Raw genomic sequence first — 27,863 nt, 5'->3', positions numbered from 1 at the left:
GTCTTATTAATATATGGTTGTTTCATAGACCGGGTTTAACTTACTTTCTGATCGTTCCTTGTGTTTTACTCACTGTCAGGCAGTCTTGAAAGCATCAATTTTTAAAATAAGTAGGGTGTTAAATGATAACAATTATATCTGAAACAACAAAAAATAATAATAATTTTAAAAGTATTTTAATAGTCTTAAATAATAATTTATGATTTTATTATTAATCTATGTGCCTATTAGCCAATAATATCTAATAATCGTATAATAATAAAAAACTGTTAGTTAATATGATGTTGCTAACAAAACTGTACATTACCGCTATTTAAATTATGCTGAACATGATATATTAATCAGCTCGAAAGTCTTAAAAGCGGCATAAGTTTAAAATAAGTACAGTACTTAAATGACAACTCATGCATCTGAAACACAAATAAACATATTTTTTAAATCTCAAACAATAACCAATTATAATATTAATTAACTACGGAATATTTTCCAATAAAATCTTAAAATTATAAATCAACATGTATACACCAACAAAAAATATAGCACTAACTTATTGAGAAAAATGTTTTCTACCGTTATGGAATTAATACTGACCATCATGTATTAGTCACACCGAACAGCTCTTTGAAATAGAATGAATTTAATATTAAGCAAATTTTTTTATATGCAAGAAATGTACCTGAAAAAAAAACAAAAAATTTAGTCGTCAGAAAATTTATCTTTATGATATTAATGAAACGATAGTTATGTTATTTAATAATAATCATAAACAAATTGTTATTACCTTTTATAAAATATGGTGATGATAGTAAAAAATTATCACTAACATTTTCTTGAAATTTAGGATCTGCATCAGAATCAGGCTGTACTTTTGAAGGGTTGATCGTATATTTGTATCCCAGCAACATTCTTTTTAACAATGCACACTTTCTAGGCACTTCAACTAAACACACACAGAACATGCGCAATACATGTGTAAAAACCAAACAACTCCACAACTCGCTCTTCTAAAGCAAACCGAACAACAAAACCAAGGCAATACAGTAAGATAAACATTTATTAATGAATAGAGTTCTACAAAAAATTAAAAATAGCAAACATGATATTACAAAAATATTAGAATTAAAGAAAATCCCCGTAAAACTATTTAATGCGAGAAGTAAATTGTATGATCCGGAATTGGAATTTTTCAAAAAACATGCATGAAAAAATTTTTTTCCACTTCTTTTCAAGATATAGTCATTTTTTACATACTTATGTACGGCTAATTCTAAAATATAATAATCAATAATAAAGTAAAAATCCAGTTTCTAATAACCTTTACCAAATTGTACTGGGTAAGATACGAACACGACTTCAAACTAAAACATAACTGAATGAATTAAATGCATAAAAACCCTAAAAAAACACACATGTATAAAAATATGTAAATAAAAAATAAACACAACCTACAGAGGGACTTACCTGGGCGAACACGATATTTTTCTTAAAATACCATGCATAATTATTTATCCGAATATTCACATATTGACAAAATAATTATAAACATGTTTGTTGATGAAACAGTAAAATAATTAATTTAACATTCTGGAAAAAGCACCACCTGCTACAAAATAAATATTTCTCCTTCCAGTTGTTAGTATTACATTAACATAGATAAATATAACATATAATATATGTAAAGTTAACGCTGTTCAAATAATCCACAGTTTTTAACCTATGAAGTAAATTACTTGTATCGTACCTGTAACAGTAGAACAAAAGAATTATGTTAAAAAAATATTTTTTTAACTTTTTTATTAGTTTAATTAAAACAACACATCTGCAGCACCATTCAAAACATAATAGTATAATCAATCTCCTCAAGTTATAATCATAAGAAAAACTACAAAACCCTATTTATTAATCAAATTAAAAGAAAATTACTATTTGTCAAACATAAATATTTCATAATTACTAAGTATAGAAGCAACATTTACACCTTTTTTTTCAAAATCTACAAATGCAGATTTCAATTAAAAATATGCTATCTAATAGAACTGCAGATTTAAATCGTGCACTGATAAAATGAGCTACTTATTATAGTATTTATACCGCCATAAGAAATATTTTTTTTTTTGTTATTTAATTGGTTTGACGCTATTCTACATCAAATTATGTGTTTTAAAATTTTTTTCAAATCAATTAACATAGGGCTATTATCCTATAAAATCTATCTAGTTATCATACAACTGTAAATTGTTAGAATACCAGACGATGCTGAAAAAATTGTACATTCCCACTATGTAATTAATAAAATACATGATACATTACCGAGAGTCCAGACGTTTTGAAAGTGAGATAATTTTACAAAAGTAGAGAGTAAAAATTATAACTCATACTTCTGAAAAAAAAAAAAATTTATTGTCTAAAACAAAAATTAATAAATTACATAAATAAACAATATGGGTATCATCCAATAAACTTTAATAATCATCTAAGAAGTATAATGTGTTGCAATATATGATGATGCTGAAAAAACTGTACGTTACCACATTGTATCATTACTGTACATGATTCAAAAAGTGCATCAAAAATGAGTTACACCTTTGCCGTCTTTTAAACTGAAAGGAATACACTAATGTGTTTGATGCAGCACTCCCCCAGCAGCAGTTCTGTACATCATTCAGTATATATGCATTATCGTGTCAACACGCCGTTTCCTCGAGAGGTTTCGTCGATTACAGAACTGCGTTCGGTAGTCCGATTTTTGTAAGCAAATAATTACACATGCTGTGAAATTCCTCATCAAATTGTTGAGATATACGATGAGAATGAATATCATACCTCACGATCATAAAAACCTGCAAAACGTTCAGAAACGGGAGGACAAATGTGACTGACGGGGTGTTTGATAGTCGTACATAAATTCTTTTTTTAATGATGGCCTCCTCTCACCCCTCATAGCCATTCCCAACCTCCATGAATATTTTTTAGCATCCACAAGGAGAGTGCTCTTCGTGTTTTAGGATAACACTATCACCTTGAAGTGCTATGAGTAAAGTCTTTGCCCACCCTTTCTTGCTCCTATCTAAGGAGCTTATCCGTCCGGATCCCTCCCGCTACATTGAAACACGCCGACTTACTTTTCCACATTACCGGCGTGTTAATCTGTTGAAGGGTTAACCTTCCCGGGGCAGCCTATCAGATCCAGACTCGCTTAGCACTTGTCCTTCCCGCAATCCTCACAGGTTCATCATATGTCAAGGGTCACCATTCCCACCATCAGTAAACCCAGATTCCCCACCGAGTCGTGTGGGTAAAGAGAACAAAGTAGCCATAGGGTGAACCACCCACGACTTACACGGTGCCAACTTTCATCACAAGCTCACTTTTTTGGGATCACTTAACTGAAAACACGATGGGTTAATCTATAACCGTCGATGAAATGATAATGAGTAACCGGCGCAGTAAATTTGGACAAATTGCAAGTCAAGCTAACGTCTGTGAAAGTATTGTGTATGCGATTTCATTCACGATCAGCGTGGTTACCCCAACATGAATGCACAAATTGTGCCACATCTGTTGGCCGACAACCACAAACGTCAACCTTATCCATCAGCTCTTTTATTTTCGTCAACATTATTCCATGACTGGAACACATGTTTTGAAAGACATCCGCTTAGGGGATGAGAGCTCTGTGCTACATTACACTATCTAAACTGAATGAGCAACACAAAAATACACGCAGTCAAAAAATATATATAAATATGTAGGTTTGTCTTATTAATATATGGTTGTTTCATAGACCGGGTTTAACTTACTTTCTGATCGTCCCTTGTGTTTTACTCATGTCAGGCAGTCTTGAAAGCATCAATTTTTAAAATAAGTAGGGTGTTAAATGATAACAATTATATCTGAAACAACAAAAAATAATAATAATTTTAAAAGTATTTTAATAGTCTTAAATAATAATTTATGATTTTATTATTAATCTATGTGCCTATTAGCCAATAATATCTAATAATCGTATAATAATAAAAAACTGTTAGTTAATATGATGTTGCTAACAAAACTGTACATTACCGCTATTTAAATTATGCTGAACATGATATATTAATCAGCTCGAAAGTCTTAAAAGCGGCATAAGTTTAAAATAAGTACAGTACTTAAATGACAACTCATGCATCTGAAACACAAATAAACATATTTTTTAAATCTCAAACAATAACCAATTATAATATTAATTAACTACGGAATATTTTCCAATAAAATCTTAAAATTATAAATCAACATGTATACACCAACAAAAAATATAGCACTAACTTATTGAGAAAAATGTTTTCTACCGTTATGGAATTAATACTGACCATCATGTATTAGTCACACCGAACAGCTCTTTGAAATAGAATGAATTTAATATTAAGCAAATTTTTTTATATGCAAGAAATGTACCTGAAAAAAAAACAAAAAATTTAGTCGTCAGAAAATTTATCTTTATGATATTAATGAAACGATAGTTATGTTATTTAATAATAATCATAAACAAATTGTTATTACCTTTTATAAAATATGGTGATGATAATAAAAAATTATCACTAACATTTTCTTGAAATTTAGGATCTGCATCAGAATCAGGCTGTACTTTTGAAGGGTTGATCGTATATTTGTATCCCAGCAACATTCTTTTTAACAATGCACACTTTCTAGGCACTTCAACTAAACACACACAGAACATGCGCAATACATGTGTAAAAACCAAACAACTCCACAACTCGCTCTTCTAAAGCAAACCGAACAACAAAACCAAGGCAATACAGTAAGATAAACATTTATTAATGAATAGAGTTCTACAAAAAATTAAAAATAGCAAACATGATATTACAAAAATATTAGAATTAAAGAAAATCCCCGTAAAACTATTTAATGCGAGAAGTAAATTGTATGATCCGGAATTGGAATTTTTCAAAAAACATGCATGAAAAAATTTTTTTCCACTTCTTTTCAAGATATAGTCATTTTTTACATACTTATGTACGGCTAATTCTAAAATATAATAATCAATAATAAAGTAAAAATCCAGTTTCTAATAACCTTTACCAAATTGTACTGGGTAAGATACGAACACGACTTCAAACTAAAACATAACTGAATGAATTAAATGCATAAAAACCCTAAAAAAACACACATGTATAAAAATATGTAAATAAAAAATAAACACAACCTACAGAGGGACTTACCTGGGCGAACACGATATTTTTCTTAAAATACCATGCATAATTATTTATCCGAATATTCACATATTGACAAAATAATTATAAACATGTTTGTTGATGAAACAGTAAAATAATTAATTTAACATTCTGGAAAAAGCACCACCTGCTACAAAATAAATATTTCTCCTTCCAGTTGTTAGTATTACATTAACATAGATAAATATAACATATAATATATGTAAAGTTAACGCTGTTCAAATAATCCACAGTTTTTAACCTATGAAGTAAATTACTTGTATCGTACCTGTAACAGTAGAACAAAAGAATTATGTTAAAAAAATATTTTTTTAACTTTTTTATTAGTTTAATTAAAACAACACATCTGCAGCACCATTCAAAACATAATAGTATAATCAATCTCCTCAAGTTATAATCATAAGAAAAACTACAAAACCCTATTTATTAATCAAATTAAAAGAAAATTACTATTTGTCAAACATAAATATTTCATAATTACTAAGTATAGAAGCAACATTTACACCTTTTTTTTCAAAATCTACAAATGCAGATTTCAATTAAAAATATGCTATCTAATAGAACTGCAGATTTAAATCGTGCACTGATAAAATGAGCTACTTATTATAGTATTTATACCGCCATAAGAAATATTTTTTTTTTTTGTTATTTAATTGGTTTGACGCTATTCTACATCAAATTATGTGTTTTAAAATTTTTTTCAAATCAATTAACATAGGGCTATTATCCTATAAAATCTATCTAGCTATCATACAACTGTAAATTGTTAGAATACCAGACGATGCTGAAAAAATTGTACATTCCCACTATGTAATTAATAAAATACATGATACATTACCGAGAGTCCAGACGTTTTGAAAGTGAGATAATTTTACAAAAGTAGAGAGTAAAAATTATAACTCATACTTCTGAAAAAAAAAAAAATTTATTGTCTAAAACAAAAATTAATAAATTACATAAATAAACAATATGGGTATCATCCAATAAACTTTAATAATCATCTAAGAAGTATAATGTGTTGCAATATATGATGATGCTGAAAAAACTGTACGTTACCACATTGTATCATTACTGTACATGATTCAAAAAGTGCATCAAAAATGAGTTACACCTTTGCCGTCTTTTAAACTGAAAGGAATACACTAATGTGTTTGATGCAGCACTCCCCCAGCAGCAGTTCTGTACATCATTCAGTATATATGCATTATCGTGTCAACACGCCGTTTCCTCGAGAGGTTTCGTCGATTACAGAACTGCGTTCGGTAGTCCGATTTTTGTAAGCAAATAATTACACATGCTGTGAAATTCCTCATCAAATTGTTGAGATATACGTGAAGAATGAATATCATACCTCACGATCATAAAAACCTGCAAAACGTTCAGAAACGGGAGGACAAATGTGACTGACGGGGTGGTTGATAGTCGTACATAAATTCTTTTTTTAATGATGGCCTCCTCTCACCCCTCATAGCCATTCCCAACCTCCATGAATATTTTTTAGCATCCACAAGGAGAGTGCTCTTCGTGTTTTAGGATAACACTATCACCTTGAAGTGCTATGAGTAAAGTCTTTGCCCACCCTTTCTTGCTCCTATCTAAGGAGCTTATCCGTCCGGATCCCTCCCGCTACATTGAAACACGCCGACTTACTTTTCCACATTACCGGCGTGTTAATCTGTTGAAGGGTTAACCTTCCCGGGGCAGCCTATCAGATCCAGACTCGCTTAGCACTTGTCCTTCCCGCACTCCTCACAGGTTCATCATATGTCAAGGGTCACCATTCCCACCATCAGTAAACCCAGATTCCCCACCGAGTCGTGTGGGTAAAGAGAACAAAGTAGCCATAGGGTGAACCACCCACGATTTACACGGTGCCAACTTTCATCACAAGCTCACTTTTTTGGGATCACTTAACTGAAAACACGATGGGTTAATCTATAACCGTCGATGAAATGATAATGAGTAACCGGCGCAGTAAATTTGGACAAATTGCAAGTCAAGCTAACGTCTGTGAAAGTATTGTGTATGCGATTTCATTCACGATCAGCGTGGTTACCCCAACATGAATGCACAAATTGTGCCACATCTGTTGGCCGACAACCACAAACGTCAACCTTATCCATCAGCTCTTTTATTTTCGTCAACATTATTCCATGACTGGAACACATGTTTTGAAAGACATCCGCTTAGGGGATGAGAGCTCTGTGCTACATTACACTATCTAAACTGAATGAGCAACAGAAAAATACACGCAGTCAAAAAATATATATAAATATGTAGGTTTGTCTTATTAATATATGGTTGTTTCATAGACCGGGTTTAACTTACTTTCTGATCGTCCCTTGTGTTTTACTCACTGTCAGGCAGTCTTGAAAGCATCAATTTTTAAAATAAGTAGGGTGTTAAATGATAACAATTATATCTGAAACAACAAAAAATAATAATAATTTTAAAAGTATTTTAATAGTCTTAAATAATAATTTATGATTTAATTATTAATCTATGTGCCTATTAGCCAATAATATCTAATAATCGTATAATAATAAAAAACTGTTAGTTAATATGATGTTGCTAACAAAACTGTACATTACCGCTATTTAAATTATGCTGAACATGATATATTAATCAGCTCGAAAGTCTTAAAAGCGGCATAAGTTTAAAATAAGTACAGTACTTAAATGACAACTCATGCATCTGAAACACAAATAAACATATTTTTTAAATCTCAAACAATAACCAATTATAATATTAATTAACTACGGAATATTTTCCAATAAAATCTTAAAATTATAAATCAACATGTATACACCAACAAAAAATATAGCACTAACTTATTGAGAAAAATGTTTTCTACCGTTATGGAATTAATACTGACCATCATGTATTAGTCACACCGAACAGCTCTTTGAAATAGAATGAATTTAATATTAAGCAAATTTTTTTATATGCAAGAAATGTACCTGAAAAAAAAACAAAAAATTTAGTCGTCAGAAAATTTATCTTTATGATATTAATGAAACGATAGTTATGTTATTTAATAATAATCATAAACAAATTGTTATTACCTTTTATAAAATATGGTGATGATAGTAAAAAATTATCACTAACATTTTCTTGAAATTTAGGATCTGCATCAGAATCAGGCTGTACTTTTGAAGGGTTGATCGTATATTTGTATCCCAGCAACATTCTTTTTAACAATGCACACTTTCTAGGCACTTCAACTAAACACACACAGAACATGCGCAATACATGTGTAAAAACCAAACAACTCCACAACTCGCTCTTCTAAAGCAAACCGAACAACAAAACCAAGGCAATACAGTAAGATAAACATTTATTAATGAATAGAGTTCTACAAAAAATTAAAAATAGCAAACATGATATTACAAAAATATTAGAATTAAAGAAAATCCCCGTAAAACTATTTAATGCGAGAAGTAAATTGTATGATCCGGAATTGGAATTTTTCAAAAAACATGCATGAAAAAATTTTTTTCCACTTCTTTTCAAGATATAGTCATTTTTTACATACTTATGTACGGCTAATTCTAAAATATAATAATCAATAATAAAGTAAAAATCCAGTTTCTAATAACCTTTACCAAATTGTACTGGGTAAGATACGAACACGACTTCAAACTAAAACATAACTGAATGAATTAAATGCATAAAAACCCTAAAAAAACACACATGTATAAATATATGTAAATAAAAAATAAACACAACCTACAGAGGGACTTACCTGGGCGAACACGATATTTTTCTTAAAATACCATGCATAATTATTTATCCGAATATTCACATATTGACAAAATAATTATAAACATGTTTGTTGATGAAACAGTAAAATAATTAATTTAACATTCTGGAAAAAGCACCACCTGCTACAAAATAAATATTTCTCCTTCCAGTTGTTAGTATTACATTAACATAGATAAATATAACATATAATATATGTAAAGTTAACGCTGTTCAAATAATCCACAGTTTTTAACCTATGAAGTAAATTACTTGTATCGTACCTGTAACAGTAGAACAAAAGAATTATGTTAAAAAAATATTTTTTTAATTTTTTTATTAGTTTAATTAAAACAACACATCTGCACCACCATTCAAAACATAATAGTATAATCAATCTCCTCAAGTTATAATCATAAGAAAAACTACAAAACCCTATTTATTAATCAAATTAAAAGAAAATTACTATTTGTCAAACATAAATATTTCATAATTACTAAGTATAGAAGCAACATTTACACCTTTTTTTTTCAAAATCTACAAATGCAGATTTCAATTAAAAATATGCTATCTAATAGAACTGCAGATTTAAATCGTGCACTGATAAAATGAGCTACTTATTATAGTATTTATACCGCCAAAAGAAATATTTTTTTTTTGTTATTTAATTGGTTTGACGCTATTCTACATCAAATTATGTGTTTTAAAATTTTTTTCAAATCAATTAACATAGGGCTATTATCCTATAAAATCTATCTAGCTATCATACAACTGTAAATTGTTAGAATACCAGACGATGCTGAAAAAATTGTACATTCCCACTATGTAATTAATAAAATACATGATACATTACCGAGAGTCCAGACGTTTTGAAAGTGAGATAATTTTACAAAAGTAGAGAGTAAAAATTATAACTCATACTTCTGAAAAAAAAAAAAATTTATTGTCTAAAACAAAAATTAATAAATTACATAAATAAACAATATGGGTATCATCCAATAAACTTTAATAATCATCTAAGAAGTATAATGTGTTGCAATATATGATGATGCTGAAAAAACTGTACGTTACCACATTGTATCATTACTGTACATGATTCAAAAAGTGCATCAAAAATGAGTTACACCTTTGCCGTCTTTTAAACTGAAAGGAATACACTAATGTGTTTGATGCAGCACTCCCCCAGCAGCAGTTCTGTACATCATTCAGTATATATGCATTATCGTGTCAACACGCCGTTTCCTCGAGAGGTTTCGTCGATTACAGAACTGCGTTCGGTAGTCCGATTTTTGTAAGCAAATAATTACACATGCTGTGAAATTCCTCATCAAATTGTTGAGATATACGTGAAGAATGAATATCATACCTCACGATCATAAAAACCTGCAAAACGTTCAGAAACGGGAGGACAAATGTGACTGACGGGGTGGTTGATAGTCGTACATAAATTCTTTTTTTAATGATGGCCTCCTCTCACCCCTCATAGCCATTCCCAACCTCCATGAATATTTTTTAGCATCCACAAGGAGAGTGCTCTTCGTGTTTTAGGATAACACTATCACCTTGAAGTGCTATGAGTAAAGTCTTTGCCCACCCTTTCTTGCTCCTATCTAAGGAGCTTATCCGTCCGGATCCCTCCCGCTACATTGAAACACGCCGACTTACTTTTCCACATTACCGGCGTGTTAATCTGTTGAAGGGTTAACCTTCCCGGGGCAGCCTATCAGATCCAGACTCGCTTAGCACTTGTCCTTCCCGCACTCCTCACAGGTTCATCATATGTCAAGGGTCACCATTCCCACCATCAGTAAACCCAGATTCCCCACCGAGTCGTGTGGGTAAAGAGAACAAAGTAGCCATAGGGTGAACCACCCACGACTTACACGGTGCCAACTTTCATCACAAGCTCACTTTTTTGGGATCACTTAACTGAAAACACGATGGGTTAATCTATAACCGTCGATGAAATGATAATGAGTAACCGGCGCAGTAAATTTGGACAAATTGCAAGTCAAGCTAACGTCTGTGAAAGTATTGTGTATGCGATTTCATTCACGATCAGCGTGGTTACCCCAACATGAATGCACAAATTGTGCCACATCTGTTGGCCGACAACCACAAACGTCAACCTTATCCATCAGCTCTTTTATTTTCGTCAACGTTATTCCATGACTGGAACACATGTTTTGAAAGACATCCGCTTAGGGGATGAGAGCTCTGTGCTACATTACACTATCTAAACTGAATGAGCAACACAAAAATACACGCAGTCAAAAAATATATATAAATATGTAGGTTTGTCTTATTAATATATGGTTGTTTCATAGACCGGGTTTAACTTACTTTCTGATCGTCCCTTGTGTTTTACTCACTGTCAGGCAGTCTTGAAAGCATCAATTTTTAAAATAAGTAGGGTGTTAAATGATAACAATTATATCTGAAACAACAAAAAATAATAATAATTTTAAAAGTATTTTAATAGTCTTAAATAATAATTTATGATTTTATTATTAATCTATGTGCCTATTAGCCAATAATATCTAATAATCGTATAATAATAAAAAACTGTTAGTTAATATGATGTTGCTAACAAAACTGTACATTACCGCTATTTAAATTATGCTGAACATGATATATTAATCAGCTCGAAAGTCTTAAAAGCGGCATAAGTTTAAAATAAGTACAGTACTTAAATGACAACTCATGCATCTGAAACACAAATAAACATATTTTTTAAATCTCAAACAATAACCAATTATAATATTAATTAACTACGGAATATTTTCCAATAAAATCTTAAAATTATAAATCAACATGTATACACCAACAAAAAATATAGCACTAACTTATTGAGAAAAATGTTTTCTACCGTTATGGAATTAATACTGACCATCATGTATTAGTCACACCGAACAGCTCTTTGAAATAGAATGAATTTAATATTAAGCAAATTTTTTTATATGCAAGAAATGTACCTGAAAAAAAAACAAAAAATTTAGTCGTCAGAAAATTTATCTTTATGATATTAATGAAACGATAGTTATGTTATTTAATAATAATCATAAACAAATTGTTATTACCTTTTATAAAATATGGTGATGATAGTAAAAAATTATCACTAACATTTTCTTGAAATTTAGGATCTGCATCAGAATCAGGCTGTACTTTTGAAGGGTTGATCGTATATTTGTATCCCAGCAACATTCTTTTTAACAATGCACACTTTCTAGGCACTTCAACTAAACACACACAGAACATGCGCAATACATGTGTAAAAACCAAACAACTCCACAACTCGCTCTTCTAAAGCAAACCGAACAACAAAACCAAGGCAATACAGTAAGATAAACATTTATTAATGAATAGAGTTCTACAAAAAATTAAAAATAGCAAACATGATATTACAAAAATATTAGAATTAAAGAAAATCCCCGTAAAACTATTTAATGCGAGAAGTAAATTGTATGATCCGGAATTGGAATTTTTCAAAAAACATGCATGAAAAAATTTTTTTTTTCCACTTCTTTTCAAGATATAGTCATTTTTTACATACTTATGTACGGCTAATTCTAAAATATAATAATCAATAATAAAGTAAAAATCCAGTTTCTAATAACCTTTACCAAATTGTACTGGGTAAGATACGAACACGACTTCAAACTAAAACATAACTGAATGAATTAAATGCATAAAAACCCTAAAAAAACACACATGTATAAATATATGTAAATAAAAAATAAACACAACCTACAGAGGGACTTACCTGGGCGAACACGATATTTTTCTTAAAATACCATGCATAATTATTTATCCGAATATTCACATATTGACAAAATAATTATAAACATGTTTGTTGATGAAACAGTAAAATAATTAATTTAACATTCTGGAAAAAGCACCACCTGCTACAAAATAAATATTTCTCCTTCCAGTTGTTAGTATTACATTAACATAGATAAATATAACATATAATATATGTAAAGTTAACGCTGTTCAAATAATCCACAGTTTTTAACCTATGAAGTAAATTACTTGTATCGTACCTGTAACAGTAGAACAAAAGAATTATGTTAAAAAAATATTTTTTTAATTTTTTTATTAGTTTAATTAAAACAACACATCTGCACCACCATTCAAAACATAATAGTATAATCAATCTCCTCAAGTTATAATCATAAGAAAAACTACAAAACCCTATTTATTAATCAAATTAAAAGAAAATTACTATTTGTCAAACATAAATATTTCATAATTACTAAGTATAGAAGCAACATTTACACCTTTTTTTTCAAAATCTACAAATGCAGATTTCAATTAAAAATATGCTATCTAATAGAACTGCAGATTTAAATCGTGCACTGATAAAATGAGCTACTTATTATAGTATTTATACCGCCATAAGAAATATTTTTTTTTTGTTATTTAATTGGTTTGACGCTATTCTACATCAAATTATGTGTTTTAAAATTTTTTTCAAATCAATTAACATAGGGCTATTATCCTATAAAATCTATCTAGCTATCATACAACTGTAAATTGTTAGAATACCAGACGATGCTGAAAAAATTGTACATTCCCACTATGTAATTAATAAAATACATGATACATTACCGAGAGTCCAGACGTTTTGAAAGTGAGATAATTTTACAAAAGTAGAGAGTAAAAATTATAACTCATACTTCTGAAAAAAAAAAAATTTATTTTCTAAAACAAAAATTAATAAATTACATTAATAAACAATATGGGTATCATCCAATAAACTTTAATAATCATCTAAGAAGTATAATGTGTTGCAATATATGATGATGCTGAAAAAACTGTACGTTACCACATTGTATCATTACTGTACATGATTCAAAAAGTGCATCAAAAATGAGTTACACCTTTGCCGTCTTTTAAACTGAAAGGAATACACTAATGTGTTTGATGCAGCACTCCCCCAGCAGCAGTTCTGTACATCATTCAGTATATATGCATTATCGTGTCAACACGCCGTTTCCTCGAGAGGTTTCGTCGATTACAGAACTGCGTTCGGTAGTCCGATTTTTGTAAGCAAATAATTACACATGCTGTGAAATTCCTCATCAAATTGTTGAGATATACGATGAGAATGAATATCATACCTCACGATCATAAAAACCTGCAAAACGTTCAGAAACGGGAGGACAAATGTGACTGACGAGGTGGTTGATAGTCGTACATAAATTCTTTTTTTAATGATGGCCTCCTCTCACCCCTCATAGCCATTCCCAACCTCCATGAATATTTTTTAGCATCCACAAGGAGAGTGCTCTTCGTGTTTTAGGATAACACTATCACCTTGAAGTGCTATGAGTAAAGTCTTTGCCCACCCTTTCTTGCTCCTATCTAAGGAGCTTATCCGTCCGGATCCCTCCCGCTACATTGAAACACGCCGACTTACTTTTCCACATTACCGGCGTGTTAATCTGTTGAAGGGTTAACCTTCCCGGGGCAGCCTATCAGATCCAGACTCGCTTAGCACTTGTCCTTCCCGCACTCCTCACAGGTTCATCATATGTCAAGGGTCACCATTCCCACCATCAGTAAACCCAGATTCCCCACCGAGTCGTGTGGGTAAAGAGAACAAAGTAGCCATAGGGTGAACCACCCACGACTTACACGGTGCCAACTTTCATCACAAGCTCACTTTTTTGGGATCACTTAACTGAAAACACGATGGGTTAATCTATAACCGTCGATGAAATGATAATGAGTAACCGGCGCAGTAAATTTGGACAAATTGCAAGTCAAGCTAACGTCTGTGAAAGTATTGTGTATGCGATTTCATTCACGATCAGCGTGGTTACCCCAACATGAATGCACAAATTGTGCCACATCTGTTGGCCGACAACCACAAACGTCAACCTTATCCATCAGCTCTTTTATTTTCGTCAACGTTATTCCATGACTGGAACACATGTTTTGAAAGACATCCGCTTAGGGGATGAGAGCTCTGTGCTACATTACACTATCTAAACTGAATGAGCAACACAAAAATACACGCAGTCAAAAAATATATATAAATATGTAGGTTTGTCTTATTAATATATGGTTGTTTCATAGACCGGGTTTAACTTACTTTCTGATCGTCCCTTGTGTTTTACTCACTGTCAGGCAGTCTTGAAAGCATCAATTTTTAAAATAAGTAGGGTGTTAAATGATAACAATTATATCTGAAACAACAAAAAATAATAATAATTTTAAAAGTATTTTAATAGTCTTAAATAATAATTTATGATTTTATTATTAATCTATGTGCCTATTAGCCAATAATATCTAATAATCGTATAATAATAAAAAACTGTTAGTTAATATGATGTTGCTAACAAAACTGTACATTACCGCTATTTAAATTATGCTGAACATGATATATTAATCAGCTCGAAAGTCTTAAAAGCGGCATAAGTTTAAAATAAGTACAGTACTTAAATGACAACTCATGCATCTGAAACACAAATAAACATATTTTTTAAATCTCAAACAATAACCAATTATAATATTAATTAACTACGGAATATTTTCCAATAAAATCTTAAAATTATAAATCAACATGTATACACCAACAAAAAATATAGCACTAACTTATTGAGAAAAATGTTTTCTACCGTTATGGAATTAATACTGACCATCATGTATTAGTCACACCGAACAGCTCTTTGAAATAGAATGAATTTAATATTAAGCAAATTTTTTTATATGCAAGAAATGTACCTGAAAAAAAAACAAAAAATTTAGTCGTCAGAAAATTTATCTTTATGATATTAATGAAACGATAGTTATGTTATTTAATAATAATCATAAACAAATTGTTATTACCTTTTATAAAATATGGTGATGATAGTAAAAAATTATCACTAACATTTTCTTGAAATTTAGGATCTGCATCAGAATCAGGCTGTACTTTTGAAGGGTTGATCGTATATTTGTATCCCAGCAACATTCTTTTTAACAATGCACACTTTCTAGGCACTTCAACTAAACACACACAGAACATGCGCAATACATGTGTAAAAACCAAACAACTCCACAACTCGCTCTTCTAAAGCAAACCGAACAACAAAACCAAGGCAATACAGTAAGATAAACATTTATTAATGAATAGAGTTCTACAAAAAATTAAAAATAGCAAACATGATATTACAAAAATATTAGAATTAAAGAAAATCCCCGTAAAACTATTTAATGCGAGAAGTAAATTGTATGATCCGGAATTGGAATTTTTCAAAAAACATGCATGAAAAAATTTTTTTCCACTTCTTTTCAAGATATAGTCATTTTTTACATACTTATGTACGGCTAATTCTAAAATATAATAATCAATAATAAAGTAAAAATCCAGTTTCTAATAACCTTTACCAAATTGTACTGGGTAAGATACGAACACGACTTCAAACTAAAACATAACTGAATGAATTAAATGCATAAAAACCCTAAAAAAACACACATGTATAAAAATATGTAAATAAAAAATAAACACAACCTACAGAGGGACTTACCTGGGCGAACACGATATTTTTCTTAAAATACCATGCATAATTATTTATCCGAATATTCACATATTGACAAAATAATTATAAACATGTTTGTTGATGAAACAGTAAAATAATTAATTTAACATTCTGGAAAAAGCACCACCTGCTACAAAATAAATATTTCTCCTTCCAGTTGTTAGTATTACATTAACATAGATAAATATAACATATAATATATGTAAAGTTAACGCTGTTCAAAAAATCCACAGTTTTTAACCTATGAAGTAAATTACTTGTATCGTACCTGTAACAGTAGAACAAAAGAATTATGTTAAAAAAATATTTTTTTAATTTTTTTATTAGTTTAATTAAAACAACACATCTGCAGCACCATTCAAAACATAATAGTATAATCAATCTCCTCAAGTTATAATCATAAGAAAAACTACAAAACCCTATTTATTAATCAAATTAAAAGAAAATTACTATTTGTCAAACATAAATATTTCATAATTACTAAGTATAGAAGCAACATTTACACCTTTTTTTTCAAAATCTACAAATGCAGATTTCAATTAAAAATATGCTATCTAATAGAACTGCAGATTTAAATCGTGCACTGATAAAATGAGCTACTTATTATAGTATTTATACCGCCATAAGAAATATTTTTTTTTTTGTTATTTAATTGGTTTGACGCTATTCTACATCAAATTATGTGTTTTAAAATTTTTTTCAAATCAATTAACATAGGGCTATTATCCTATAAAATCTATCTAGTTATCATACAACTGTAAATTGTTAGAATACCAGACGATGCTGAAAAAATTGTACATTCGCACTATGTAATTAATAAAATACATGATACATTACCGAGAGTCCAGACGTTTTGAAAGTGAGATAATTTTACAAAAGTAGAGAGTAAAAATTATAACTCATACTTCTGAAAAAAAAAAAAAATTTATTGTCTAAAACAAAAATTAATAAATTACATAAATAAACAATATGGGTATCATCCAATAAACTTTAATAATCATCTAAGAAGTATAATGTGTTGCAATATATGATGATGCTGAAAAAACTGTACGTTACCACATTGTATCATTACTGTACATGATTCAAAAAGTGCATCAAAAATGAGTTACACCTTTGCCGTCTTTTAAACTGAAAGGAATACACTAATGTGTTTGATGCAGCACTCCCCCAGCAGCAGTTCTGTACATCATTCAGTATATATGCATTATCGTGTCAACACGCCGTTTCCTCGAGAGGTTTCGTCGATTACAGAACTGCGTTCGGTAGTCCGATTTTTGTAAGCAAATAATTACACATGCTGTGAAATTCCTCATCAAATTGTTGAGATATACGATGAGAATGAATATCATACCTCACGATCATAAAAACCTGCAAAACGTTCAGAAACGGGAGGACAAATGTGACTGACGAGGTGGTTGATAGTCGTACATAAATTCTTTTTTTAATGTTGGCCTCCTCTCACCCCTCATAGCCATTCCCAACCTCCATGAATATTTTTTAGCATCCACAAGGAGAGTGCTCTTCGTGTTTTAGGATAACACTATCACCTTGAAGTGCTATGAGTAAAGTCTTTGCCCACCCTTTCTTGCTCCTATCTAAGGAGCTTATCCGTCCGGATCCCTCCCGCTACATTGAAACACGCCGACTTACTTTTCCACATTACCGGCGTGTTAATCTGTTGAAGGGTTAACCTTCCCGGGGCAGCCTATCAGATCCAGACTCGCTTAGCACTTGTCCTTCCCGCACTCCTCACAGGTTCATCATATGTCAAGGGTCACCATTCCCACCATCAGTAAACCCAGATTCCCCACCGAGTCGTGTGGGTAAAGAGAACAAAGTAGCCAAAGGGTGAACCACCCACGACTTACACGGTGCCAACTTTCATCACAAGCTCACTTTTTTGGGATCACTTAACTGAAAACACGATGGGTTAATCTATAACCGTCGATGAAATGATAATGAGTAACCGGCGCAGTAAATTTGGACAAATTGCAAGTCAAGCTAACGTCTGTGAAAGTATTGTGTATGCGATTTCATTCACGATCAGCGTGGTTACCCCAACATGAATGCACAAATTGTGCCACATCTGTTGGCCGACAACCACAAACGTCAACCTTATCCATCAGCTCTTTTATTTTCGTCAACATTATTCCATGACTGGAACACATGTTTTGAAAGACATCCGCTTAGGGGATGAGAGCTCTGTGCTACATTACACTATCTAAACTGAATGAGCAACACAAAAATACACGCAGTCAAAAAATATATATAAATATGTAGGTTTGTCTTATTAATATATGGTTGTTTCATAGACCGGGTTTAACTTACTTTCTGATCGTCCCTTGTGTTTTACTCACTGTCAGGCAGTCTTGAAAGCATCAATTTTTAAAATAAGTAGGGTGTTAAATGATAACAATTATATCTGAAACAACAAAAAATAATAATAATTTTAAAAGTATTTTAATAGTCTTAAATAATAATTTATGATTTTATTATTAATCTATGTGCCTATTAGCCAATAATATCTAATAATCGTATAATAATAAAAAACTGTTAGTTAATATGATGTTGCTAACAAAACTGTACATTACCGCTATTTAAATTATGCTGAACATGATATATTAATCAGCTCGAAAGTCTTAAAAGCGGCATAAGTTTAAAATAAGTACAGTACTTAAATGACAACTCATGCATCTGAAACACAAATAAACATATTTTTTAAATCTCAAACAATAACCAATTATAATATTAATTAACTACGGAATATTTTCCAATAAAATCTTAAAATTATAAATCAACATGTATACACCAACAAAAAATATAGCACTAACTTATTGAGAAAAATGTTTTCTACCGTTATGGAATTAATACTGACCATCATGTATTAGTCACACCGAACAGCTCTTTGAAATAGAATGAATTTAATATTAAGCAAATTTTTTTATATGCAAGAAATGTACCTGAAAAAAAAACAAAAAATTTAGTCGTCAGAAAATTTATCTTTATGATATTAATGAAACGATAGTTATGTTATTTAATAATAATCATAAACAAATTGTTATTACCTTTTATAAAATATGGTGATGATAGTAAAAAATTATCACTAACATTTTCTTGAAATTTAGGATCTGCATCAGAATCAGGCTGTACTTTTGAAGGGTTGATCGTATATTTGTATCCCAGCAACATTCTTTTTAACAATGCACACTTTCTAGGCACTTCAACTAAACACACACAGAACATGCGCAATACATGTGTAAAAACCAAACAACTCCACAACTCGCTCTTCTAAAGCAAACCGAACAACAAAACCAAGGCAATACAGTAAGATAAACATTTATTAATGAATAGAGTTCTACAAAAAATTAAAAATAGCAAACATGATATTACAAAAATATTAGAATTAAAGAAAATCCCCGTAAAACTATTTAATGCGAGAAGTAAATTGTATGATCCGGAATTGGAATTTTTCAAAAAACATGCATGAAAAAATTTTTTTCCACTTCTTTTCAAGATATAGTCATTTTTTACATACTTATGTACGGCTAATTCTAAAATATAATAATCAATAATAAAGTAAAAATCCAGTTTCTAATAACCTTTACCAAATTGTACTGGGTAAGATACGAACACGACTTCAAACTAAAACATAACTGAATGAATTAAATGCATAAAAACCCTAAAAAAACACACATGTATAAATATATGTAAATAAAAAATAAACACAACCTACAGAGGGACTTACCTGGGCGAACACGATATTTTTCTTAAAATACCATGCATAATTATTTATCCGAATATTCACATATTGACAAAATAATTATAAACATGTTTGTTGATGAAACAGTAAAATAATTAATTTAACATTCTGGAAAAAGCACCACCTGCTACAAAATAAATATTTCTCCTTCCAGTTGTTAGTATTACATTAACATAGATAAATATAACATATAATATATGTAAAGTTAACGCTGTTCAAATAATCCACAGTTTTTAACCTATGAAGTAAATTACTTGTATCGTACCTGTAACAGTAGAACAAAAGAATTATGTTAAAAAAATATTTTTTTAATTTTTTTATTAGTTTAATTAAAACAACACATCTGCACCACCATTCAAAACATAATAGTATAATCAATCTCCTCAAGTTATAATCATAAGAAAAACTACAAAACCCTATTTATTAATCAAATTAAAAGAAAATTACTATTTGTCAAACATAAATATTTCATAATTACTAAGTATAGAAGCAACATTTACACCTTTTTTTTTCAAAATCTACAAATGCAGATTTCAATTAAAAATATGCTATCTAATAGAACTGCAGATTTAAATCGTGCACTGATAAAATGAGCTACTTATTATAGTATTTATACCGCCAAAAGAAATATTTTTTTTTTGTTATTTAATTGGTTTGACGCTATTCTACATCAAATTATGTGTTTTAAAATTTTTTTCAAATCAATTAACATAGGGCTATTATCCTATAAAATCTATCTAGCTATCATACAACTGTAAATTGTTAGAATACCAGACGATGCTGAAAAAATTGTACATTCCCACTATGTAATTAATAAAATACATGATACATTACCGAGAGTCCAGACGTTTTGAAAGTGAGATAATTTTACAAAAGTAGAGAGTAAAAATTATAACTCATACTTCTGAAAAAAAAAAAAATTTATTGTCTAAAACAAAAATTAATAAATTACATAAATAAACAATATGGGTATCATCCAATAAACTTTAATAATCATCTAAGAAGTATAATGTGTTGCAATATATGATGATGCTGAAAAAACTGTACGTTACCACATTGTATCATTACTGTACATGATTCAAAAAGTGCATCAAAAATGAGTTACACCTTTGCCGTCTTTTAAACTGAAAGGAATACACTAATGTGTTTGATGCAGCACTCCCCCAGCAGCAGTTCTGTACATCATTCAGTATATATGCATTATCGTGTCAACACGCCGTTTCCTCGAGAGGTTTCGTCGATTACAGAACTGCGTTCGGTAGTCCGATTTTTGTAAGCAAATAATTACACATGCTGTGAAATTCCTCATCAAATTGTTGAGATATACGTGAAGAATGAATATCATACCTCACGATCATAAAAACCTGCAAAACGTTCAGAAACGGGAGGACAAATGTGACTGACGGGGTGGTTGATAGTCGTACATAAATTCTTTTTTTAATGATGGCCTCCTCTCACCCCTCATAGCCATTCCCAACCTCCATGAATATTTTTTAGCATCCACAAGGAGAGTGCTCTTCGTGTTTTAGGATAACACTATCACCTTGAAGTGCTATGAGTAAAGTCTTTGCCCACCCTTTCTTGCTCCTATCTAAGGAGCTTATCCGTCCGGATCCCTCCCGCTACATTGAAACACGCCGACTTACTTTTCCACATTACCGGCGTGTTAATCTGTTGAAGGGTTAACCTTCCCGGGGCAGCCTATCAGATCCAGACTCGCTTAGCACTTGTCCTTCCCGCACTCCTCACAGGTTCATCATATGTCAAGGGTCACCATTCCCACCATCAGTAAACCCAGATTCCCCACCGAGTCGTGTGGGTAAAGAGAACAAAGTAGCCATAGGGTGAACCACCCACGACTTACACGGTGCCAACTTTCATCACAAGCTCACTTTTTTGGGATCACTTAACTGAAAACACGATGGGTTAATCTATAACCGTCGATGAAATGATAATGAGTAACCGGCGCAGTAAATTTGGACAAATTGCAAGTCAAGCTAACGTCTGTGAAAGTATTGTGTATGCGATTTCATTCACGATCAGCGTGGTTACCCCAACATGAATGCACAAATTGTGCCACATCTGTTGGCCGACAACCACAAACGTCAACCTTATCCATCAGCTCTTTTATTTTCGTCAACGTTATTCCATGACTGGAACACATGTTTTGAAAGACATCCGCTTAGGGGATGAGAGCTCTGTGCTACATTACACTATCTAAACTGAATGAGCAACACAAAAATACACGCAGTCAAAAAATATATATAAATATGTAGGTTTGTCTTATTAATATATGGTTGTTTCATAGACCGGGTTTAACTTACTTTCTGATCGTCCCTTGTGTTTTACTCACTGTCAGGCAGTCTTGAAAGCATCAATTTTTAAAATAAGTAGGGTGTTAAATGATAACAATTATATCTGAAACAACAAAAAATAATAATAATTTTAAAAGTATTTTAATAGTCTTAAATAATAATTTATGATTTTATTATTAATCTATGTGCCTATTAGCCAATAATATCTAATAATCGTATAATAATAAAAAACTGTTAGTTAATATGATGTTGCTAACAAAACTGTACATTACCGCTATTTAAATTATGCTGAACATGATATATTAATCAGCTCGAAAGTCTTAAAAGCGGCATAAGTTTAAAATAAGTACAGTACTTAAATGACAACTCATGCATCTGAAACACAAATAAACATATTTTTTAAATCTCAAACAATAACCAATTATAATATTAATTAACTACGGAATATTTTCCAATAAAATCTTAAAATTATAAATCAACATGTATACACCAACAAAAAATATAGCACTAACTTATTGAGAAAAATGTTTTCTACCGTTATGGAATTAATACTGACCATCATGTATTAGTCACACCGAACAGCTCTTTGAAATAGAATGAATTTAATATTAAGCAAATTTTTTTATATGCAAGAAATGTACCTGAAAAAAAAACAAAAAATTTAGTCGTCAGAAAATTTATCTTTATGATATTAATGAAACGATAGTTATGTTATTTAATAATAATCATAAACAAATTGTTATTACCTTTTATAAAATATGGTGATGATAGTAAAAAATTATCACTAACATTTTCTTGAAATTTAGGATCTGCATCAGAATCAGGCTGTACTTTTGAAGGGTTGATCGTATATTTGTATCCCAGCAACATTCTTTTTAACAATGCACACTTTCTAGGCACTTCAACTAAACACACACAGAACATGCGCAATACATGTGTAAAAACCAAACAACTCCACAACTCGCTCTTCTAAAGCAAACCGAACAACAAAACCAAGGCAATACAGTAAGATAAACATTTATTAATGAATAGAGTTCTACAAAAAATTAAAAATAGCAAACATGATATTACAAAAATATTAGAATTAAAGAAAATCCCCGTAAAACTATTTAATGCGAGAAGTAAATTGTATGATCCGGAATTGGAATTTTTCAAAAAACATGCATGAAAAAATTTTTTTCCACTTCTTTTCAAGATATAGTCATTTTTTACATACTTATGTACGGCTAATTCTAAAATATAATAATCAATAATAAAGTAAAAATCCAGTTTCTAATAACCTTTACCAAATTGTACTGGGTAAGATACGAACACGACTTCAAACTAAAACATAACTGAATGAATTAAATGCATAAAAACCCTAAAAAAACACACATGTATAAATATATGTAAATAAAAAATAAACACAACCTACAGAGGGACTTACCTGGGCGAACACGATATTTTTCTTAAAATACCATGCATAATTATTTATCCGAATATTCACATATTGACAAAATAATTATAAACATGTTTGTTGATGAAACAGTAAAATAATTAATTTAACATTCTGGAAAAAGCACCACCTGCTACAAAATAAATATTTCTCCTTCCAGTTGTTAGTATTACATTAACATAGATAAATATAACATATAATATATGTAAAGTTAACGCTGTTCAAATAATCCACAGTTTTTAACCTATGAAGTAAATTACTTGTATCGTACCTGTAACAGTAGAACAAAAGAATTATGTTAAAAAAATATTTTTTTAATTTTTTTATTAGTTTAATTAAAACAACACATCTGCACCACCATTCAAAACATAATAGTATAATCAATCTCCTCAAGTTATAATCATAAGAAAAACTACAAAACCCTATTTATTAATCAAATTAAAAGAAAATTACTATTTGTCAAACATAAATATTTCATAATTACTAAGTATAGAAGCAACATTTACACCTTTTTTTTCAAAATCTACAAATGCAGATTTCAATTAAAAATATGCTATCTAATAGAACTGCAGATTTAAATCGTGCACTGATAAAATGAGCTACTTATTATAGTATTTATACCGCCATAAGAAATATTTTTTTTTTGTTATTTAATTGGTTTGACGCTATTCTACATCAAATTATGTGTTTTAAAATTTTTTTCAAATCAATTAACATAGGGCTATTATCCTATAAAATCTATCTAGCTATCATACAACTGTAAATTGTTAGAATACCAGACGATGCTGAAAAAATTGTACATTCCCACTATGTAATTAATAAAATACATGATACATTACCGAGAGTCCAGACGTTTTGAAAGTGAGATAATTTTACAAAAGTAGAGAGTAAAAATTATAACTCATACTTCTGAAAAAAAAAAAATTTATTTTCTAAAACAAAAATTAATAAATTACATTAATAAACAATATGGGTATCATCCAATAAACTTTAATAATCATCTAAGAAGTATAATGTGTTGCAATATATGATGATGCTGAAAAAACTGTACGTTACCACATTGTATCATTACTGTACATGATTCAAAAAGTGCATCAAAAATGAGTTACACCTTTGCCGTCTTTTAAACTGAAAGGAATACACTAATGTGTTTGATGCAGCACTCCCCCAGCAGCAGTTCTGTACATCATTCAGTATATATGCATTATCGTGTCAACACGCCGTTTCCTCGAGAGGTTTCGTCGATTACAGAACTGCGTTCGGTAGTCCGATTTTTGTAAGCAAATAATTACACATGCTGTGAAATTCCTCATCAAATTGTTGAGATATACGATGAGAATGAATATCATACCTCACGATCATAAAAACCTGCAAAACGTTCAGAAACGGGAGGACAAATGTGACTGACGAGGTGGTTGATAGTCGTACATAAATTCTTTTTTTAATGATGGCCTCCTCTCACCCCTCATAGCCATTCCCAACCTCCATGAATATTTTTTAGCATCCACAAGGAGAGTGCTCTTCGTGTTTTAGGATAACACTATCACCTTGAAGTGCTATGAGTAAAGTCTTTGCCCACCCTTTCTTGCTCCTATCTAAGGAGCTTATCCGTCCGGATCCCTCCCGCTACATTGAAACACGCCGACTTACTTTTCCACATTACCGGCGTGTTAATCTGTTGAAGGGTTAACCTTCCCGGGGCAGCCTATCAGATCCAGACTCGCTTAGCACTTGTCCTTCCCGCACTCCTCACAGGTTCATCATATGTCAAGGGTCACCATTCCCACCATCAGTAAACCCAGATTCCCCACCGAGTCGTGTGGGTAAAGAGAACAAAGTAGCCATAGGGTGAACCACCCACGACTTACACGGTGCCAACTTTCATCACAAGCTCACTTTTTTGGGATCACTTAACTGAAAACACGATGGGTTAATCTATAACCGTCGATGAAATGATAATGAGTAACCGGCGCAGTAAATTTGGACAAATTGCAAGTCAAGCTAACGTCTGTGAAAGTATTGTGTATGCGATTTCATTCACGATCAGCGTGGTTACCCCAACATGAATGCACAAATTGTGCCACATCTGTTGGCCGACAACCACAAACGTCAACCTTATCCATCAGCTCTTTTATTTTCGTCAACGTTATTCCATGACTGGAACACATGTTTTGAAAGACATCCGCTTAGGGGATGAGAGCTCTGTGCTACATTACACTATCTAAACTGAATGAGCAACACAAAAATACACGCAGTCAAAAAATATATATAAATATGTAGGTTTGTCTTATTAATATATGGTTGTTTCATAGACCGGGTTTAACTTACTTTCTGATCGTCCCTTGTGTTTTACTCACTGTCAGGCAGTCTTGAAAGCATCAATTTTTAAAATAAGTAGGGTGTTAAATGATAACAATTATATCTGAAACAACAAAAAATAATAATAATTTTAAAAGTATTTTAATAGTCTTAAATAATAATTTATGATTTTATTATTAATCTATGTGCCTATTAGCCAATAATATCTAATAATCGTATAATAATAAAAAACTGTTAGTTAATATGATGTTGCTAACAAAACTGTACATTACCGCTATTTAAATTATGCTGAACATGATATATTAATCAGCTCGAAAGTCTTAAAAGCGGCATAAGTTTAAAATAAGTACAGTACTTAAATGACAACTCATGCATCTGAAACACAAATAAACATATTTTTTAAATCTCAAACAATAACCAATTATAATATTAATTAACTACGGAATATTTTCCAATAAAATCTTAAAATTATAAATCAACATGTATACACCAACAAAAAATATAGCACTAACTTATTGAGAAAAATGTTTTCTACCGTTATGGAATTAATACTGACCATCATGTATTAGTCACACCGAACAGCTCTTTGAAATAGAATGAATTTAATATTAAGCAAATTTTTTTATATGCAAGAAATGTACCTGAAAAAAAAACAAAAAATTTAGTCGTCAGAAAATTTATCTTTATGATATTAATGAAACGATAGTTATGTTATTTAATAATAATCATAAACAAATTGTTATTACCTTTTATAAAATATGGTGATGATAGTAAAAAATTATCACTAACATTTTCTTGAAATTTAGGATCTGCATCAGAATCAGGCTGTACTTTTGAAGGGTTGATCGTATATTTGTATCCCAGCAACATTCTTTTTAACAATGCACACTTTCTAGGCACTTCAATTAAACACACACAGAACATGCGCAATACATGTGTAAAAACCAAACAACTCCACAACTCGCTCTTCTAAAGCAAACCGAACAACAAAACCAAGGCAATACAGTAAGATAAACATTTATTAATGAATAGAGTTCTACAAAAAATTAAAAATAGCAAACATGATATTACAAAAATATTAGAATTAAAGAAAATCCCCGTAAAACTATTTAATGCGAGAAGTAAATTGTATGATCCGGAATTGGAATTTTTCAAAAAACATGCATGAAAAAATTTTTTTCCACTTCTTTTCAAGATATAGTCATTTTTTACATACTTATGTACGGCTAATTCTAAAATATAATAATCAATAATAAAGTAAAAATCCAGTTTCTAATAACCTTTACCAAATTGTACTGGGTAAGATACGAACACGACTTCAAACTAAAACATAACTGAATGAATTAAATGCATAAAAACCCTAAAAAAACACACATGTATAAATATATGTAAATAAAAAATAAACACAACCTACAGAGGGACTTACCTGGGCGAACACGATATTTTTCTTAAAATACCATGCATAATTATTTATCCGAATATTCACATATTGACAAAATAATTATAAACATGTTTGTTGATGAAACAGTAAAATAA

The sequence above is a fragment of the Lycorma delicatula genome, chromosome 5 (assembly GCF_047948215.1).
Source record: "Lycorma delicatula isolate Av1 chromosome 5, ASM4794821v1, whole genome shotgun sequence".
Taxonomy (NCBI): domain Eukaryota; kingdom Metazoa; phylum Arthropoda; class Insecta; order Hemiptera; family Fulgoridae; genus Lycorma; species Lycorma delicatula.
Note: the sequence above shows the minus strand (reverse complement) of the source record.